The sequence below is a fragment of the Macrotis lagotis genome, chromosome 7 (genome assembly GCF_037893015.1).
Source record: "Macrotis lagotis isolate mMagLag1 chromosome 7, bilby.v1.9.chrom.fasta, whole genome shotgun sequence".
Taxonomy (NCBI): Eukaryota; Metazoa; Chordata; class Mammalia; order Peramelemorphia; family Peramelidae; genus Macrotis; species Macrotis lagotis.
The window spans coordinates 28,046,957-28,069,012 of record NC_133664.1 but is presented as its reverse complement, the minus strand read 5'-3'; the positions used below and the strand labels follow the sequence as shown (position 1 = coordinate 28,069,012).

Sequence of the window (22,056 nt, the reverse complement as noted above, 5' to 3'; positions counted from 1 at the left end):
CCCCCAGGTCCTTCAAGTTATCATCCTGTGAAACCCTTTCTCAGACACCACCATCAGCTCTAGCATGGTCATAACTTCTGTGGGTGCTGCAGTCATAGCTCCTGAAGATCCAGAAATGACAATTATTGCTGCCCATGTCCTTGGCACAATCAGTGGTCCAACATCAGAAACTGATAAAGTTTTATCAATGGAAGCGTCATTAAAGATGTGGTTTTTTTTGGTTTTATCTTTGCTCCCTAAGGACCATGAGATATTTCCATCAGTTTTGTAGGGTCTGTCTTACGTTTTTCATTTGCATACCTAACACTTAACCCAGAGCTTTGTATTTCATTCTTTGATTCATCACTCAGAAATAAATGATGAAAGATTGGATTTCATTAATTCATCTTTAATTAGTTCAACATTTATTAAATATCTACTTTGTTGAATATAAAAGTTGTACCTTCTTACCTCAAGAGGGAAGGCAGCCTTCCTTGGTTGTATAAACATTTGACACTTGCTAGCTGTGTTTCTCTGGGTAAGTCACTTTCCCTCTCTGAACTTTTGTTTTCTCATTTATAAAATCAAGATAGTGACACTTATTCTTACCTCACAGAGATAGCATGAAGCTCAAAAGATAATGTAAAGTGCTTTGCAGACTTGAAAATGCTTTGCAAATGTCAGTTAATATAAGAGATATAGGACAAGTATGCAAATAGTTAAAATAGTAATCAGATGGTCCTGATATCTGATTGGCATAATGGTATTCTGGGAATTTTGAGGAGAGAAGGATCCCTTTTGACTCTGGCCATCAAGGAAGATTATATGAAAGATGAAGTATTTGAGCTATGCTTTGAATGATGATGATGTTTGTCCTTCATTCTCATAAAAGACCATAATATCAGGAAATGATGCCATCATATGCATATGATTTGGATTTTAGTGAGGGGGAGAGGGGGGGCTGTGCTAAGTCATCAGTCTCACTTTCTTCCCCGGAGCCATCTGGGTCCAGTGGCCAGATAGGAATCAGTATGACTGAAGTTGGCTCTGAATGCAAGGCACTCAGAATAAGTGACCTGTCCAAGATCACACAGTAAGTAAGACTGGATTTGAACTCAGATTCTCTTGAATCCAGAGCTTGTGCTCTATCCATTGTGCCCCTTATAAGATTTGCACTGGAAGTGGTTTTGGGCACAGGGAAAGCACAGAGAGAATGGAATATGCAGTCACAGGTGAAAAAATATGAGGCATATTAGGCTATCATCCAGTTCAGGATCTCTTTCAAGTGCAAGATTTATTCTTATAGCACTACTGTCAGATGTTTATCCATTCCTTGTTTTGATACCCCCAGTGACACAGAGCTCACTGCCTCATAACAGAATCCATTTCATTGTCCCTAAGATCATGTCAGACTGTTATAGTTTTTAGAAAGTTCTGTCTTCCTTGTAGTCAGATAAGTTTCCAATGCTGTATCAAGCAAATTTACTTTCTCTTCCTTCTTTTGTTCCATGATTGGGACTTTAATTGGAAGGAAGGAAACTCAAAAGGTGGCAGAAGGTGCCACTCTGTGAGGAAATGCCATGGGTCTATCCTGAGACAGGCCATAGGTATGCAGATATTGGTGCGTTGCAAGGGGGAACCTCAAAAGTGGACACCCTCACATCTGGCCAAAGGAATTCAGAGATGTTCCCTCTGCTAAAAGGACTTCAATCACTGACCAGATTAAGAGACAATCTGGGAGGCAGGAAGCTCTCTGTTAATAGAATTGCATAGTAGTCTAAATATGTCAGCAAAGTTAGGGAAGGGAGCCCAGACCTGTTATAGAGAGCATGATGGGCAGATGTCAGAGGTATGATGTAGCTGCTCAAAAAGCTACTGGGATCTTGGACTGCATTAAGAGGGATTCAGAGGTGACAGTTCCATGGTCCTCTGCCTGGGCAGTCCTGGGCAGACCTTTTCTAGGGTATTGTGTTCAGTTCTGAGTGCCCTAGCCTGGGAATGACTTTGGAGAGTTTTTAGAGGAAGGCAATAGGAAGATATAAGACCTGTGGAAAAAAATTAGGAATGTTCATCCTGGAAAAAAGGAGACCTGGGGGGCACGGCATAGCTCTATTCAAGTATATAAAGGGTTGTCACATAGAACAGGCTTAGATTTGTTCTCTTTGGCCCCCAAGGTCAAACTGAGAATCACAGAAGGGATGTGGGGGAAGCTGCAGAGGGCCTCATGTAAACGGATGTCAATTTGAGCTACATGAAGTCCCCTTACTAAAGAACTTCACAGGCTAGGTATATTTTCTGGTACAGGTGAGGCTAGGTGGTCATTTTGGTTCCTTAGAATTCAAATTCTGTAATTCTGTGATTCTGGAGAGCAAGACTTTGGACCACAAAACCTAAGCTTTCATCAGGGAAAAATCCCAAGATCTTGTCTCCCATTGAGCAGAGCCTCTGGGATATCATGAAGCTGTTGCTGGAAAGGCTACCATGGGGGGTGAGGCCTTGGGGAAAGGAAGGGGAATATTCTGACCCTAATCCTGAGGTCATTTCCTGCTTTAGCTGCTCTATTTAGCTAATTCTGTTTTCAATTCAGTTCTTTCTACCTGCGGAAGGAAGTAAGTTCTGTCAACACCATCTACCTTTTAGAACCTTGAAATAAAGCTCCAGTTGCCCCCTCCTACTTACTTCTCTATTATTGTATTTATAAATAGTTTCATAAAATGTGAATTTTTTTCTATTATGACTTTAGTTTTTACACTTTTCTTCTGAAGCTTGGGCTTGCATCTTGAGGTCTTGTAACAGAACTACATGCCTGCAGTGAATGTATGATCAATGTAAAAGTAAATTAAGGACATGATTTCCCCCCCTTCTCCCCCACTTCCTTTCTTAGCTCCATTATTCCTTCAGCCTCAAGGGAAACTGTACAAGAATGGGCCTTTCTTGCCATCTAAATTCCTTATCAGCTCTCCCTTACAAATGCAGGACGATTTTATATCTGACAGCCATGTGTACGCAGCTGAGAAAATGGTCTTATTTAAAAATATTTAATAACATTATTATTTTGTCTGTTGCCAATTTTCTCTTTTTCTTTTCTGACCTGAGGCTCATGGGCCCACATTAATTTTTATGACTGTGCTAATGGAAAGTTTCTGGCCCTTCCTTTCTCACTTCAGGTCATGGAATGAAATAATTAGTTCTCATAAGGTAAGAAGGATCATATCTCTTTTAATATTTGGAACAATTATCCATGAATTCTACAACTAATCTCCAAACCTCAGTTTAGTGAGTTGTCTTTACCTGTGAAGTATTGTACCCAGAACTAGAGAACAAAATGGGTCGACTTGAATTTCATCTTTTCTCTTCAGTTTGATAAAATATCTTATGCACAGAGTTCAAAAGGAACATAAGACACAGTTACAGGGAGAAGATGAAACCTCCAGGTTTTAAATTTGGGTACTCTACCCTACCTCATAGCACTTCTAATGAACAGTTTTTTGTTTTATTCCTATTTTCATTAGAGTGAAAGGGAGGGATGGTCTAATCAATTGTATCTAAATATTTTTATTGGCATCTAGAGATCTAGAGAAAGGTCCTGGCCATCTGGTGGGGGGGGGGGGATGCAGTATGGTTATTGAAGATGTTGGAAAATCATGGCAAGGGCACCCCATGCTGCCGTAGCATGGAAGGATTACAGTAGGCATCACTGGAGTGAATATCTCCATTGTAAAACTTCCACATCTACCAAAGTGTCAGAAGTTTATTGATCATTACAGACTTTCATTAAGATCAGCCTCTGCTGATGATCATGAGATGCCCGCTTCAGGGAAGTATTGTAGGACTCAAGGTGAGTCAGGTGGGGGTAGCAAAGACAGGTGTGATACCCCTTATATAAGAGAGCTTTGTAATAACTCTGGACTCTCAACTCTTGGCCTCCTCTGGGGTCCTTTGGATGCTTCCTTATGGAAACATTCAGTCCAACCTTATCCAATAAAGGACTTAAGACTTATAGGGACTCTTCAGAAACAAGGGGGGTAGAATGGAGGGAGACTGGAGTTCAAATCAACCTTCAGACAATTGTTAGCTGTATGACTTTTAGCAAGTCCCTTCACCTCTTTTAGTCTTAGTTTGCCTATCTGAAGAATGGGAATAATAATAGTACCTACCCCACAGGGTTGTGGGGACTAAATGAAATTATTAATACCTATATAGATTATATTCATATATATATTTTTATTTATGCATATACATATTTATATCTGCATATATAAATAAAATGTATATAATTATATATACATAAAATAACTAAAGGATGAATACATACAACAATAAAAATATAAATAACAAATATATAGAGAATATATAAGCACATTCAAATAAAATTCTTCATCAATGTTAGCAATTATTATGAATGAATGAAAAATAATTAGTGCTTACTATGTGTGGAGCTTCCCACTAAGGGATACACACAGACATAGAAGACAGTGCCTACTTTCAATGAGCTCATTTTCTAATAGAGAGGCACACTGGTGTCTAAAGTGCTAAAGAGAGAAACGTCCCTGCTCCTTAGGGTGCAGATGACAGTACATCTTCTTTAGTTATTTCCACTGAAATAAGCACATTCAGTTCTGATGCTGAACCATGTTCCGGTGTCCCTGGATGATAGATGTGCCTTTATGAACACGTGCAGTTTGCCCCCTCATTCTTTTCTCCAACTTAGGATCACAGATTTGGAACTGTTCAAGATATCTCAGAGACCATTTAGTATCCCCCCTTGATTTTACAGATGAAGAACCTGAGGCCCAGAGCAGGGAAATGACTTAATTCATTTCACACAGGTCTTCTGACAACCGACCCAATATGGTTTCCATTACATTATGATTGCTGTCTGTCTCAGCATCCAGTTTCTCCCCATCTAGTACTTCCTACAAAGATCTTGGGGTCAAATTCTTGTGTATAAGTAGAGTTTCCAGCTAGTCAGTATGGGCTACTTATCCATCTATTAGAGTTTAGCTCTTAAAGATTGAAGGGATGCTCTGGAAAGGGACATAGACATTATCCTGTTTAAGTCCCTACCTTGACAAAGGTCCAGGGGGGTGATGATAGTGACTTACCCAAGGTCATATAGGTAGGATTTGCCCTTAAGTCTAATGCCAGACTTCTTTGGTTATCTTTAACATGAAATTTCCCATGTGTTCACTCAGTTAGCATGCACCCTTTAGTGATTACTTTTTTCTGCTACATTTCACCAAATTAGAAAATCTCCATGTGTCCGGTAGGACCTTGAGACCACCGTCATGTAGACTTCATTTCTTGTCTTATTCTTCCTGTAGTTGGTTGTTGTCCTTTGTTCTTGAAGAGGATCAAAATGGCATCCCTACATTAGAGTCAAGTTGCAGTGTGTCTGAACGTGGCTGGTCAGACCCATTTGAGTCAGAATTCTCCACCTCAGGTGGGTCGGTCACAAATAGTTCTTGCAACTTTGAAGTGGGATCTCTCATTTTGTACATCTCAATAATTAGCTTTCCAGACTATTTCAACTTGTCAAATGTGAATGTTCCTAACATTCATTAGAGTGAAAGGGAGGGATGGTCCAATGGTCCATAAGGGGAGAAGAGAAAGGATGGAATCCAGCCTTGGGCAGGGCTGCTGGACCTTTATGAAACGGCACAGTGGAGAACCATATGTTGTCCTATGTTAGATAGTGTGAGCCCCCAGGGGATCACACTTCTTTTTTGTTTTCTAACTTTTCTGATACTGGGTGGTTTTGTTTTTTGATTCTCTTCTCTCTTTCCTGCCTCTGTTGGCCTATTTCTGCCCTTGAACTCACTCATTGTTTTCTGCTATCATAGACTGCTTCATGTGATGGTCCTATTAGATGATCCTGTTATGACTTAGCCTGGCACTTCTGACACTGTTCTAGATCTTTGTCTCTAGTTCTGACCCTTAATTCCTTCTTACTCGTGGTTAGATGATTTCCCATGATCCCTAGTTTGAGCTCAACAAGCTTGTGCTAAAAGCAAGATCTGAACCCTGCGGTTTGCTGACTCCCAGGCCAGCCCCACATCCATTTGGTCATGTTGCCTCCCAATGAACTGATCTCAACTCAGAGATGTGAAAATGGAGCTTCTGAAGAGGTGGAAATGCCTTGCCACATACCCTGATGTCCCAGATGGATTTCAGCCTGGCTTCTTGTCTTAACAACTGGGCCTCTACTCAGTACACTAGATCATTCTCTAAACTCCTCTCTCCTGTTATAGATGACCAGGCAGTCTGATGCCTGGGATAACTGAGGTTGTGATGGTGGTAGCCTGGGTACCAGCAGAGTGGGTCTCCTCTGGCTGGGAATGCCACACCCCTCCTCTCTCAGTGTCTCTACCTCTCCCTCTCTGTCTCTCTCTCATTCTCTCTGTCTCTCTGTCTCTCTCTCTTCTTCCTCCCCCTCTCTTACTTCTCTTCCTCCCCTCCTCTCAGCCTTCCTGGCAGAGTCTCATCTAAAGCCCTATCCCTTCCCTTTACAACCTTCCATGTATCCAGTTCATCCTGTTCACATCTTATCTGTCCATGCTTGTTCACTATTGTCTCTCCCATTACCTGGGAACTCCTCCAGAGCAGGGGCTGTTTTTGACTTGGTTCCACACCCCTATTCCTGGCAACAGTAAATTGACTTAACAATAAATCCTTATTGTGTCCCTAGAGGACCCTCCCCTGCCTTCCTTCCCCAGCCTCCCTCTCTGCTGGTCCTCCATAGTCCCTTTTCCATCCACTATCCCCAAGAGGGTGATTAGTATGTTCCTGCCACTTGGCTGGCCTCATGGTCCTGCTTTGTAAGTAAGTGTACCCCAAGAGAACCAGTGGAAAGGGAGCAGTTACATAAGTCAAGCAAATGGAATCTCCAAGGGTTGGAGAAATGGGTCATTTCAAGCAGCCAGCCCCCCCCCCCCCGCCTTCTCAGAGCAGACTTTCACTTGGAGCCCTTATATCTGCTGGCCACAAAAATGGGGAAGGTCTCCCAGGGAGTCCTGGCGAGGCAGAGACAATGGGGCAGCTGAACATTTAAACTTAGGCTGTTCACATGTTTTCTGGGAAAACCTTTCTCCCTCATTTAACATGAAACTCCATCTGTCAGTATATGATGTGATCTTAAGCACGCGGCTCCTTGCAGCTGCTGGGGTGATGATGGAGCCAAGCTTTTGGATGTGATGCAATCACATCAACTGACACTCTACTACTTGATTTACAATCCAGACTCAATTACATGGTTTCTGAGCCAACATCTTTTGCTTGAAATTGTGCAAATGACAGCTGACGCTCAAGCAAAGCCCCAAGGCCTGCAAAGACCTTGACACTTAACCTGGTCCTGATGGTTGTTCTTTGAGGTAGGTCCTTTATTATCCCCCTTTACAGATGAGAAACCGAGGCCCACAGAGCTCAAGTGACTTACCCAGAGGTGAGATCTGAACCCAGGTCGAATCCAAGGTCCAGCCCTCAAGCCACCATGTCAAGTGCTGCTAGAGGGGAGGGAGATCCGCCATCATTTAAGATGCAGTATTGAATAAAATACTTTTCTATATATGGTTCCCTCCAGACTGTCAAGGGTTCCATTGGACATGAAAGAATAGGATCTATGATTGATAAATTATGCTTCCAGATGAGGAAACCCCCACCACCAAAGTAGGTAGCTTTCCACACAAGATTAGGTGATGTGTCCAAGATCACACAGCTTGTCTTGGATCTTCCTGACTTAAGGCAGATTTCTATCCACTACATCACACAACTTTTCTATGTTTTCTAAAAGTCTAACTTTAATTCTTTCAATCAGTTCTTCTCCCTCTTCTCTCACCCTAGAATGAACAACGAATAACCTTCATTGATTTTTAACTTCAAGCTAGGTTCACTTTCTATTTTATGCATTTTCTATTGCCTTGTTTTAATGGGAAACATGTTTCATTCAAAATGATATTCTCAAAATGCAAAAATTGCAAGAAATCTGGGCTCTCATCTATCCACCAATGCAGGTTGTAACCCATCCATAGGCACTTGTTCTGGGCTACTCTTGCCGTTGTTTTCCCTAAGTTCTCAGAAGGGTCACCAGATCAGGAAAAGAGTCTTCCATATACAGAGTAAATGTAAGGTAATCTGAGAGCATCCTGGGACACCAGGGAAGGCCTCCTGAACAAGAGGAGCTTTGAGAAGAATGTTGAAGGAAGCCAAGCTGACCAAGAGATAGTGTGTAGGGCGAAGAGTATTTCAGGGTGAGATTGAGGATAGTCTTCGAAGAACAGCACATGGGCCAATGTAAGAAGACTGGAAGGTAGATAGAAGACAGATTAGGAAGAGTCTCAAATGCCAGAGCTCTGATTATAAATAAATAGCCCTCTTATTATTATCAAATGAGGTATGAAATAGGGATACATGACTATCCAAGGTGTTTGCCATTATCATTCAGCAAGGAGTCCAAATGGAAAGGGGAGTCACAATCGATAGAATCATCCTCAATGTAATCCCATCTGTGGAAGATATTGTACTGATCACTGCCAGCCCTGAGGCTTTTCAGAACCTCTTAAATTGAAATATAGAATCGCACACATATGCACATATGTGATATTTAGATAGAAGAAATAGAGTATATTATTCAAAACTATATATTTTTAATATATATCATTTATCATGTGTCAGGGACTTTACAATGATCTAATTTGATTCTTACAATAATGTTGGGAGGTAGATAGAGAGTAGATAGAGTTTAAATGATTTATTTGGGATCATAACTAACATCTGAGGCTAAATCTGAACTCAAATCTTCCTGACCCTGGGCAGCTAAGGGGTGTCATGGTCCTGGACCTGGAGTTCAAATCTATCCTCAGTTACCAGTGGTGTGATCCTGGGCAAGCCACTTAACTGTTTACCTCAGTTTCCTCATCTGTAAAGTGAGGGGCAGAGGGAAGTGGCCAACCACTCCGGTATCTTGCCAGGACACACCCTTAAATGGGGTCCCAGGGAGTGAGTCATGACTGAAATGGCTGAACAACACAATGTGTAAAAGGGAATGAATGAAGGTGGTAGACTCAGCTCCTTCTGGCTCTTGAACCTGAGGCCTTCAGTTGGCTGCCATTCTGGGTTGTACTGAGGAAGTTGAGTTTTGTCATCAAATCACAGGATCATCAAACTGGAAAGGTCTGTTAAGTCCATTGACCACCAGCTCCCTCTTTTTATAGATGAGGCAAATGAGGCCTAGAGAGGTTAAGAAACCTGCCCAGAGACACACAGCAATTGAACCCTGAGCTTCTGGATTCTAGATCCTGAACTCAATGGAAATCTATTACATATTTTTCTCCCCAAAGGGAGAATTTAAGAGTGAGGTGTGAGAAGCTAAGAAAACTGGCAGAATTCCATTTATGTTTTAATTGAAGATCAGTTAGATTGAAGGATTTCTTACCACACTGTGCCCTCTTTTTGCTTATTATCTTAAACTCCTCCATGTTTCTTTGCAATTCCTGTTAATAAAATGTTCTTGAAACCCTTAGAACTATCTGCTTATTTCAGAGCCAGTAGGAAGGGGATCTAGTAATAGCATTTAGATACCACTTTTTTTTTGGTTTTTCTTTTTTAGGTTTTTTTTTTTTTTTTTTTTTTGCAAGGCAAACGGGGCTAAGTGGCTTGCCCAAGGCCACACAGCTAGGCAATCACCAAGTGTCTGAGACCGGACCTGAACCCAGGCACTCCTGACTCCAGGGCTGGTGCTTCATCCACTACACCACCTAGCCGCCCCTAGATACCACTTTTTAAAAGGTTTCCAAAGCCCTTTACATGTTATCTCATTTGATCCTTAAAACCTCCCTGGGAGATGGGTTCTATTATTTTTTTTCTCCATTTTGCACATGAGGATACCAAGACAAAGGTAGATGCTATTATTTCTCCCCGTTTTACAGTTGAGAAAACAGGCAAATGAGTTAAATCACTTGCCCAGGATCATGTAGCTGCTAAGTGTCTGAGGCTGGATTTGAACTCAGATCTATTACTACTTCAACACCATGCCATCAACTGTCCCATTTTTTAGAAATTAGTTAGAAAATACTTGCTCTGGTACAAATCTTTCATTTTTTTTTTTTTTGCTGAAGAAAATGAAAAATCTCAAAATTAAAAGCTTTGCCTAAAAACTTAGGTCCATGGTTTCTGAGAGTAGATCCCTTATATGATGCTACCTTTGAGTGACCCTTTCAATGGAAGGCACTTGAGAGGCCATTCTATCCACATCACTCATTTTACAGCTGAGAAAACCTAGGTTACTTGCCCAAGGTCTCATGTCTGAGGTAGAATTGGAGCTTAGGTATTGCCTCTTCTACTCACTATGCTCCTTGGGGAATTTCCTCATCTGTGGCTTGAAGACTTTGAGGTCACATCCAGCTCTAAGATCCAGTTCGATCTTCTGATACTTGCAATTTCTATTCCACTTTGTGTGACTTGTGAAAATAGCTCTTGGAAAACTTGAGGACGCTATGTAAAAATATAAATTACCAGTCCCTCAGTTTTAAGTGAAGACAACAAAAAGGGCCACAAGATGGCACCAAACCCTCAGTAGTTGACTGAATCATGACAGTTGGCTTTAGAGTTGGACATTCCTTGAGAAAAACTTCACTGTGATACTGCAGCAAATCCTGAGTGTGGGTTCCATTTCTTTCTATTTTCAGAATAACTCATTGGCATTCCTACATCAGTCCTTGAGCAGGGGACAGTGTCATTATTCTTATTTTGCTGTTGTTCAGTTGTTGTGCAGTTGTATCCAACTCTTTGGGATCTTTTTGGGCAAACATAATGGAGGGGTTTGCCAGGTCTTTCTCCAGCCCAGAGTCACCAAGCTAGCATTGTCTGAAGCCAAATTTGACATCGAAGAGATAAGTCTTCTATACACTACACCACCTAGCTGCCCTATCCTCATTTTATACATAGGTAAAGTAGATGCTCAATGATAATCTAAGGACTGAATCTAGATGGAAACTTAGAACCCTTACTTTCTCATTTAATTCTCAGGTAAAGACAAATTATTCATCTAATTTTGGAATTTTAGTCTAGATTTAAACAAAATCAAGGGGCTATAATCCCCCTTCACTCTGGTGGTAGAAGATAAGCCCATTCCCCTTTATTAATAAATTGCTCTAAGTACAAACTGGGTTTGACATCACTCCCTTAGGATACTGGAATTATCTTATCCATTCTTTCACTAGGAAAACTTTTTGTGAACATTTTGGGGAGAAGATTCATAGAGAGTTCCTAGCTGAGAGTTCATGAGCACAGAGAACATGGAGCAGAACATAGCAATACAATTGGAAAAAAGTAGCTAGTTCCATCCTAGACTTGCTTACAGTCAACAGTTGGTGAACAGTTGTTGATTGAATGAATCAAGAGACAAACTACTTGTAGATTTCTTGTTTCTAGCTTTACACGAATTAGCTAGATTTAGGAAAAAGAAAGAACAGAATAGGTGAACTTGAAATGTTTTCTTCACATGTGAAAGGAAGCTTAAAATGATGTCATGGGGGGGGGGGACAACTAGGTGGCACAGCAGATAGAGCACCGGCCCTGGAGTCAGGAGTACCTGGGTTCAAATCCAGCCTCAGAAACTTAATAACTACCTAGCTGTGTGGCCTTGGGCAAGCCACTTAATCCCGTTGCCTTGCAAAAACTAAAAAAAAAATGGTGTCATGAATAGCATTAGAAGAAACTGGGGAAGAAAAGATGACTTGGTAGTTGTATTAAGCTTAAATACTTTGCTCACATGATGAGGAGATGGGAATCACTGGAAAAGATTCCGATGCTGGGAAAGACAGCACAGGATGAGATGTATAGATAGTATCATGGAAGCAACAAACATGGATTTGGTTAGACATTGAGAAATGGTGGAGGATAGAAGGACATGGCATACTGTGGTCTATTGGATCACGAAAAGTTGGACATGACTGGAAAGGCTGAACAATAGCAAAAATTCAAAACACTGTTCTGTGGCTATAAGTTCAGATCTAACAAACAAACATTATCTCACAGGTAGAGAGAAATGGTGTCTGGGAGCAACATAAATTTAGAATACATGTTATTTTTTTTCTTTTTTTTTTAAAGAAAGATTTTATTTACTTTGAGTTTTACAACCCCCCCATTCTTGCTTCCTTCCCCCCACCCCCTACAGAAGGCATTCTGTTAGTCTTTACATTGTTTCCATAATATACATTGATCTCAGTTGAATGTGATGAAAGAAATCGTATCCTTAAGGAAGAAAAATAAAGTATAAGAGGTAACAAAATTACATAATAAGATAACGGGTTTTTTTCCCCCTAAATTTGAAGGTAATAGTCTTCGGTCTTTGTTTAAACTCCACAATTCTTTCTCTGGATGTAGATGGTATTCTCCATTGCAGATAGCCCAAAATTATCCATGATTGTTGCACTGAAGGAATGAGCAAGTCCATCAAGGTTGATCATTACCCCCTATAAGTTATTTTCTTTAAAATTTTAGTTACTATATATTTTTATTACTATAATTTATTACAATATTTAAAAATAATTTTAGAATCTCTCACTTTACCCAGAAAGTTATTCTTTATAATATAAAAATTTTATCAGAAAAATTAATAAAAATTTACTTTCATACATTCTATTGAGTTTGACAGCAATGCTTTGGGTCAGAAATATCTGAAAATATCTCAAGGAAAGTGTCCTTCTATCTAGCACATTGAGTAAGTGGATCTTCCCTGCAGGATTTCTGGGAGGACATGAATAAGAATCAGTCACAGAAATCAAGACTAAGTCAGTGAGTTGTGGCCAACATTGGACATAAGGTTGACATAATTCCCATAATGAAGAGATTGCAGATTTTTTCAAGGCATTCATCAGAACCTTCATATGTCCAAATTTCCCATTGTGTCTAAAAGAGTCTAAGATCTTGCTTCTCAACTGTATCTCTGAGCATCCCTTTGTGGGATGACCTGGATGTTGCTGATCTGAAATGGACCAGCATCTGGCATAGCCTGGGTGTTGGGTCTGGATGGCTGCCTCTCAGTAGGTCTTACCGACCCCCCTTCTTCCTGATTGGGACTGAAATTCATCTCACCCATTTCCAGATGTTTAATGATGGATGTACCTTACTTCTCTTGAAAACTGACTGACTTTGGTGTGATTCAGATATACGCTTTCCCCTCTTCTCAGAGCCACCTACCTCATATCCTCCAGGGTCTGAGCTAATAATAATAATAACAACAATAATACTGTATATAGATTTCTTTACCTCATTTGATCCTCACAACAACTCTGTGAGGCTGGTGACATTATTTCTATTTCACAAATAAAGTAAGTCCCAGAAAGGTTCAGAGACTTGTCTCTTTATGTGTCTGAGCTAGATTTAAACTCTGACTCCGAGTCTGATATTATGATAAGCCACAGACTTCCTCTTTTGTGAGTTCAGATGTGCCAAAGAAAATTCTATTTTATTTAACATTTTTAAATAAGTTGGCTTCTTCATAGGAGTGTCCAAATTCCCCCCAAACTGCACTGGACTGGGATGAATTTAAAAAAGTGAGTAACTGCTTTATGGTCACACGTCATATGTTCTCTATCTCAATATCATGAAGAATAAATCTTAGAGAGAGGGATCTATGTTGACTAATTAGTTATGCGGTATGTATGAGCAATTAATCTGAAAATGACAAGATGGAGCCAGAGGCCTTTTAAATCAATGAAAAAATTCAGTTCCTTGCATAATGGCTCCTTCTTACAGTTGACACGGCTGCTTTAAAAAAGGGGTAACAGCCATGAGGAGGTGGAAAGCTTGCCTCACTCAGACAGGATTCACCACTCATACTCACACAGGTCAATGGGTCCTCAGAAGGTGGCCGGCACCTTCTCCCATTAGATTTCTAAGTGCAACTCTAATGCCATAGCGCCCATGCTCCCTTTCTGTGGGATCACCATTATTAATCAACCAAGTGCTATCCATTAGATTTATTGAGAATACACAGTGGGAACAAAAACATTTCTCCTAATTCCAAGGCTCATTCTCCTCATATAAGTTCCCCGGGGAGACTGGATCCAAATTTAAAGAAACATACCATCATGTACACATGAGCAGAGGATATGGGGTCAGAGATACCTACTAGCCCTTCTTCTCTGTAATCCTTCTGAAATGCCTCATGTATGGAGCTCTCTGTGCCCTGAGAATCGGGGCCTTTTTAGGGTCCTTGACTGACCTTGTGTTGATGAGTATCTGGCAGATTCATTTCTTTGGTGTTTGTTATCTTTAAGGGTCCTGCTTCTTGAAGCTGCCACCTTCCTCAAGTGACTCTCTTCCCTGAGATGAAGTCACTCTCTCAGGTATCATCTATTTTTTAGGCATTTCAGAATTTTGTCATCTCCCCACCCCCCACCTCCTTTGGTTTCCACTGAATCCTCTGATAGATCTTTTGACATTTCAACGTTTATATGGTTGTAATCTCAACTAATTCCATTTCTGGAAACTCAGTTGACTATGATCATAGAGAAGCAAACAAAAGAAACAGAGGTGCTGTGTGCTCATGGATACATGGCAGTCAGATTGGGTAAGATGGTTTACTGATGCTCTCCCTGCAGTAGTTCAGATAAGTTTTTTCTTAGTAGGTTCCCAGAAGGATGTGCTTAAAAGTGCATTAATTCTTTTGTATGGACACAATCTAGTTCAGCAAGTCATGTCATCATTGAATGGGAAACAGCAAAAAATCTCTCCCTCTCTCTCTCCCTCTCTCCCTCTTTTCTCTCTCTGTCTCTCTGTCTCTGTCTCTCTGTCTTTGTCTCTCTATCTTTGTCTCTCTCTCTCTCTCTCTCTCTCTCTCTCTCTCTCTCTGTCTCTCTGTCTTTGTCTCTCTCTCTTTCTCTCTCTCCCTCTCAGGAAACAACTAAGACAACCTCGAAAACTGACCCCTAATTTGACAAATTCCTCATTATTGTACTTACAATATTTTAAAAAAAGATACTCTTCTACTCCTAGTATAATCATAGTTGAAGTCTCTGGAGCCAGGGATCCAAAAAGAACTCAATCACTCTCCTTTCTGAGCTGATGATCAATTTAGAAGTCAGCTTCTGTCTTCTAATCATCTGTTGCCTTGGATACATTTTCTTGATCTTTAAATAGCTGAAGTTCCCCATCACCACTCACTGGATACTAATAATAAACAACAACAGTAATGACACCAATCTTCAAACAGTCCTTTAAGGCATGTATAGCATTTCATATTCATTAGCTTATTCAAGTGCCTTGGGTGGTATAATGTGGTGAAAAGAACCCTGTCCCTGGAGTCAGAGGATTCCGATTAGAATCTTAGCTCTGTCCTTTACTAAAGGCATAACACTGGCCATGACATGCCATTTTCTCGGGCCTCTCTTTGCTCACCTGCCAAATGAAGGCGTTGCATCTGCTGATTCTAAGATTCCCTTCAACTCTAATTCTACCTTCCTATGCTTTTAACTTTCCTCCATCTAGGCAAGTCAGCTTCATCACATCTTGTTGTTTCCCTAATGGGACAGCTGATCTGCAAATTTATTTCAAAATTGCAATTCCATTTTCCCTTTGGTTTCATTTTTGCTATTTTTATTTCTTTTAGAGTACAGTCTCTGATCCTGGAGGTGGTTGAACTATAACAACTTGGGGGCACTAAGTGTTCAGAAAAAAAAATAAAACCTTCCTTAGAGATGGACATCATTGGTTCCTCAGGAAGCATTTTTTGATCAAAAATCTTTTGCATTGAATGGGATACCAGGCTGCAAGAGAAGATATGTGTCCCTGAATGTACCCCGTGCTTGAATTCATTTCAAGCTTGCAGGATTTAAAAAGGGTTTTTAATAATATAGCTCTGTTTCTCAACAACATTATTTCAAAAGCCTTTGAGACAAGTAATTCTCCTCCCTTTGTAGTTGCTTTGAAGCTAATCTTTTCTTTGTTAAGCTTTATGTTGCTGACTGGAATAGAGACTATTTGACTCAACTTGTGTGCTAAAGAAAAGGGAGACTAAGATTTGCTATTCAAACAGTATACTAGATCTAATCTCAAATCAATACTTGTACCTTTCCTTGTCTTCCTTTAAAGCAATGGTGTCAAACTCAAATAGAAATGGGGGTCACTAACTCAAACATAGGAATTCCCCTAGGTCTGCATGTTAGAAAATCATACATTGACATCATCTATGTTTTATTGTATTTTTGTTTACTTTTTAAAAGCATTTGCCAATTACATCTTAATCTGATTTTAGTTTATTTGGAAAGATTGGGCTACAATATAAATCCAAGACCAAAGGTTGAATAGGGAAGAGGTAACTAGAGAGAAAGATGCAAATGGGTTAGGGTGTGGGGACAGAGTACTGAGCATTAATAAAGTTGGGTTACTGCTGCTGTGACCTTGGACAAGTCACTTGACTGTTCTGAGTCTTGGTTTCCTCCCTGGTAAATTGGTTGAATTAGGTAACCTCTAAGGACCTTTCCCGATTTGATCCTGTTGCTTCTGTAAGTACACAATCAAAGTTCAGGTTGGTTTGCAGTCATGTGTTAGATCAAGAAGCGTCTTCCTGCATCTTAGTTAAGAATGTTGGTTAGTAAGTTCCTTCTAAGTAAGCAAAATCTCAAGGTCCCACCCACCTCTAGTATTCTATACTGTGGCAGTTTAATGAATTTGCAACTTTTGAAATTTCATCAAAAAAGATCTTCAAATTTTCCTACCCCAGAGAGTAGAGAGCAATTTGAGACTTATTGATGGTACAGGGATAATTATAGACCTGCCACTTATCTCTCAGTTCTTCTGAAACAGAATCATTTAAGTAATATGCCATATATTTATGGAGGCCCACATCTTGTGTCAATTTTTCTTCTCTTTAAAGCAATGAGATAGGCTGAAAAAAATGTCAAAAATGGTATTACAGGTGAAATCCTTTACTCTTTGTTAATTTACATTTTGTTAGACCTCAGGGAGGGAAACATAAACATCCATTTATAATAAAAATAGAGAAAAGGGAAAGAATTGAATTTGCTTTGGAGAGAGCTGTCCTAGGAGGCAGGAGGATTTGACTACTCATGGAATTCCATTCCGGGCTACTGGATTGTCTAACTGGATTCGCCCTGTCTTGGGACAGAAGATAAAAGAAAGCAATAAATGTTCATTCAACAGATGTTTAAAAATCAGTTATATGTCCTAACAATGTAAGAATGATGGACTTGAAGTCAGGGAAGGAGAGCACCTCAAAAAGAATGATGAGACTACATTTTCCAGAATTTTTCTTATCTAGATCAAAAAGATTTTAAACTAAAAATAAAAAGAAGACTGCTCACATATAGCCACCTAATACCAATCAATCAATCAACATTTATTAAATGCTTACAGGGTGTCAAGCAAGCCCTGTCAAGCAAGGAAAAAGAGTAGAAGATAAGACCTACATCCATAGAAAACTATCTAAAAAAAAGAACCAACACACAAACCAATACTTGTCTTCAAAGACATTATGAATCTCTAATTAAAAAAAGGATAAATTAGAGACCATACAGCAAAGAGGCAAAATTGACTTCATTCATTTGATGGGATAGAGTCATAATTGGAGTATGGCTCTGGAAGAGCTTAATGACTTAAAAGGAGCAAAAGAGATAAAAAGACAGGAGAATGATTTATTATGAAGATATATCCACATATTGCACTTGTAGAAGCATAGTTTATTATTGGGTCCTTCCTTGAATTTTGTCTTTTTTGGGGGGTCTCTAATGCCGTTTTTATGATTTTCTATTTACCCTCCATGGGTGTCTAACCAGATTGATATATGTATGCAACTCTTCACAAAGGTCCAACTCTCTTCCCCAGCTCCATTTTCACTCCCCTCCACCAAAGTACTTTCACTTTAATGTCAACTTTCTACTCTCCTAAGGAAAACCCTGAGTGGACCATGAGCCAAAGAGTGTAATTACTGAAATGTCTTTAAGATTGGATTTGGTTCATGTAAGCCCAGAGTTGCATTTACATAGGTTACCACAGGTTAGACAAAGCTAACAATCCAATTGGCCTCAGTGGGATGAAGAAAGTTAATGTGATCTTAGGCTACATCAAAAGAGATTCAACTTTGAGGGAATGGAGGTAACTTCTGCCTTGGTCAGACCTCAGGTGGGATGTGTTTTGTTCTGGGCAGAGTTAAAAAGGACTTTGCTAAGTTGCAGAGTATGCAGAGAAGGGCTGCCTAGATGGTGGAGGCTCTTGAATACATGTGTTGTAGGGTCTGATTGAAGGGAATGTGGTTGTTTAGCATGGAAAAAAGATTCAATAGAGGCAAGATAGTTATTGTTTTGGTATCTGAGGAGCTGTCACATGGTGGAGGGTTCAGAATTGTCCTATTTAACACCAGAAGGCTTAGAACCAGGACAAGTTGGTATTTGTTGCAAGGTGGATTTGATGTCAGGAAAGAATGTCTTAATTATTAGAGGTATTCCAAAATTATATGGGTAGTTTCAAGCAAAGTGGATTCCCTATCATTGGAGGTCATCAAACAGAAACTGGATCTCATTGAGTATGCTTTAGTAAGTGTTCCTTTATTTAAAAAATTTAAAAAAATTCAGTTTCAAATTTTCTCCCTTCCTCTACACTTCCTCCCCATTGAGAAAGCAAGAAATTCAAAACCCATTATACATATGAAGGCATGAAAAACATATTTCCATAGTAGCCATGGTGCAAAAAAAGGCCAAGAAAATAAAGAAAAATAATATGCTTCATTCTCTCCATCAATTCTCTATCAGGAGGTGAATAGCATTCTTTTATCTTGAGTCTTTTGGAATTGTGGTTCATTATAATAATTATCCATATTAGATTTTTCATAATTGATTATTGTTATAGTAGGGCATAACTTTTTCATATATGGGTTTGATATAATGGCTACTAAAACCCTTTTTAGGGTTCAAAATCTATTCAGCAACTCTTAAAGAGACCTCCTAAGTCAAAGAGGGGGAGAGGGGAGTGTGTCAATGAAAGGAGTATACACATGAAAGTGAGTGTAGATGCTCAGTGAATAACTGAATAATCCTTATTAGTGCATAGGACTGATTTTAGGCTAAATTGTATATTAAATTTAGGCTATATTTGATACTTTTTCACCAAATCAGGGAGCATCTATTTATGTGCCCTTGAACCAGGTTGAACATGGAATCTTGCAATATAAGAATATCATTCCTTATACCAGACTGAGTTCCAGAGGCTTTAAGCCTTTCCTATGACACATGAAACTTTTCACAAAATAAAAATCTCTATGCTTTGGAGAAAAGAATTTTCTGGTATTAAAATTTTATAAAAATAATAAATAATGAATAAATCTTATCAGATCAATGTTGAAATAGTTGTCTTCCCGTATGTTTCAGTTAGTCTCTGGCTATGAGGGAGATTGAAACTAGTTGGTCTGAGGGTGGCTAGGTGGCACAGTGGATAGAACACCGGCCCTGGAGTCAGGAGGACCTGGGTTCAAATCCGGCCTCAGACACTTAATAATGACCTAGCTGTGTGGCTTTGGTCAAACCACTTAACCCCATTGCCTTGCAAAAAACCTAAAAAAACCCCAAAACTAGTAGGTCTGTTACTTGTCTTCAGGACCAGAGATTCAGAGACTCAGAAATCATATAGTCCATCTCTCTTATTTTCCATATATAAGCACTTTCTGAACTTATTATTCCAAAGCAAAGCTAGCTACATCTCCCTTTCAGTGTTCTAGAGATACCCCTTGAGGGGTTGGACTGCCTCTTTTCTTGGCTCAGATACCATTCTGATTTTTTTTCTTTCACATTTATCATCATTGAGTGACCTAATTCCATTTAACCAGTTAAAATTGCTCTAAAAGAAGTATTTTTATTCTTGAGTCATTTTTCACTTGTGTCCAGTTCTTCATGACCCCATTTGGGTTTTCTTGCCCAAAGACTCAGGGATAGTTCGCCATTTTCTTCTGCTCATTTTCCAGCAAATAGGGTAAAGTAAAGTGACTTGCCCAGGGTCACACAGTAATTATCTGTGGCCAGAATTGAACTCAAGAAGATCCTGGCATTCTAGCTACCATGCCACCTAGAGTATTTACTTCAAATATAAAGCCAGAATAAAAACACAAACATTCCTCTCCATCAAACAATACTTGCCCCATAGGACTTTGGGTTCTGAGGAGAGTAGGCTCAGATTCAATGCATTGTTTTTTTTGTGCAAGGCAATGGGGTTAAGTGACTTGCCCAAAGCCACACATCTAGGTAATTATTAAGTGTCTGAAGTCGGATTAGAACTCAGGTACTCCTGGCTCCAGGGCCGGTGCTCTATCCAGTGCACCACCTAGCCACCCCTTCAATGCATTGTTAAATCCCACCAAGTTTATCTCTAAATTTGGCATCTTTGCTGTATGAACTTGCTGTATGTCTTAGAAACCTCTGGGTTCAGCTACTTCTTGATTTGGGGGCCTCACCTAGTTGCCTATAAATCTAGACACCCCTAGTTCTGCTAGTGGCTTGCTTTTCTGACCTTTGGAAACTCAAGACTCTAAACTACACCTAAAATGAAAGAACACATACAAAGTCAAAAACCAAAGGCCAGTATCCTTCAGTTACATGTTCGCTTTGAATGGGGAGAACCCCAAAGCCTCTCTAGCCTTGTCTCTCATTGAAATGCAAAGGAGAATCTAAACCTAATGAGGTTGACTAGTGCCTTTTGAATGCATCCCTAGTTCTGGCTTAGTTGAGATGTGCCCATGTGGACTTTGGAGTATTACACATTTCTGTAGCTGGTTTCAGTTGGATATCTACAATGTGAGTAGGAGCTTCTTTAACTGACTATTCACTAAACCAGCTAGCTTCCCAGACTCAGGAAGATCTGTGTTCAAATCCAGTCTGGGATACCTCCTAGCTATGTAACCCTGGGCAAATCACTTCACCCTGTTTGTCTCAGGTTCCCCCCCCCCCCTGGAGAAGGAAAAGGCAAATCTGTCCAGTATGTTTGCCAAGAAATGTCCAAATGGGACTCCAAGTTTATCACTCTATACTCTGGGTCCCTTAGTTGCCCCCTCTTGACCATACATACATAGTTGTTGATTCTTCCTTTTGTTGTATTCAGCAATATAAAAGTCATTTCTTATCAGACATCCAGTTTTACTGATTCCCAAATAACCTATTTAAAAAAAATCCTAGTTACTTTTGAGGCTGCAAATGATTCTCCCTTGAGTCACCTGGTTCCATTTAGAGGAATAATTATAGGAGAACTTCCCTAATGTCCAAGTAGTTAGAGCAGCACAGTAAGAAAAGAGGGGAAAAAAGAGACATTTTTCAGCATTAATTCCTTGCAAGTGGAGAAAAGATAATCTTTACAATAAAAATATATTCATTTCAGTGGCATTTCCTTAATTTTTATATTATCAATTTGCTCTTCATATCTCACCTTTTTCTGTTGTATGTTCTATCACATTTGAATTGTTTGTTGTTGTTATATTTTAATATTCTGTATAATTTCCTAATTATCTTGGCAGGAATGCATCAATTAAAATTCTCATTGCTAAAAGATATCATGGATGCTCTTATAATACTCTGATCTGATTTGATTTGTTGGGTGGGAGATGATGTTAAAATAGACCCTTTGTAAAGCAATGAAGGAGCTAAAATTCATCTCTGCCTATTCAGACTCCCAACTTTGTATTTATTTTCCTATTTCAACCCAAGGATGTCTCCTTCCCTTAGTTTGCTACATCTCTGCCTCCTCCTACCAAATCAGTTCTCAGATCTTAGGATCACTCTAGTTCTTGGAGTCATCAGAGACGTTTTTGTTATTGTTGCTTTTTAAAATATTTTGATAGCTCTATTTCAATATAATTGATTTCTTTTTTACTCTTATATGTTTTACATTATGTACTTTAAAATATTATTCTTCAATAGGTCTATAGGTCTTATTGACTTTCAGAGGGGTCTATGACTCAAAAAACATTCAGAGGTCCAACACTGAGGCATTAGTGACAAATCAAAATGTTAATCATACAAAAACATAACAAACAAACAAATACAAATTAGCATTTCCCCAGAATTTAAAGCATTAAACTGT

General features: G+C 39.5%; 1 protein-coding gene across 11 annotated transcripts in view; it reads left to right on the top strand.

Annotated features, from left to right (window-relative positions):
• OXSM (3-oxoacyl-ACP synthase, mitochondrial) overlaps window positions 1-22,056 on the top strand; it is a 215,589-nt gene that overhangs the window by 20,096 nt on the left and 173,437 nt on the right. The window contains exon 6 of one of the 11 annotated variants that reach the window (XM_074195679.1): window positions 8-21,396. The exons of the other annotated variants lie outside the window; for them this stretch is intronic. The gene's annotated coding sequence lies outside the window, so the exon portion shown is untranslated. Of the gene's footprint in view, window positions 1-7; window positions 21,397-22,056 lie in introns of those variants that run through there. 11 annotated transcript variants of the gene reach the window in all.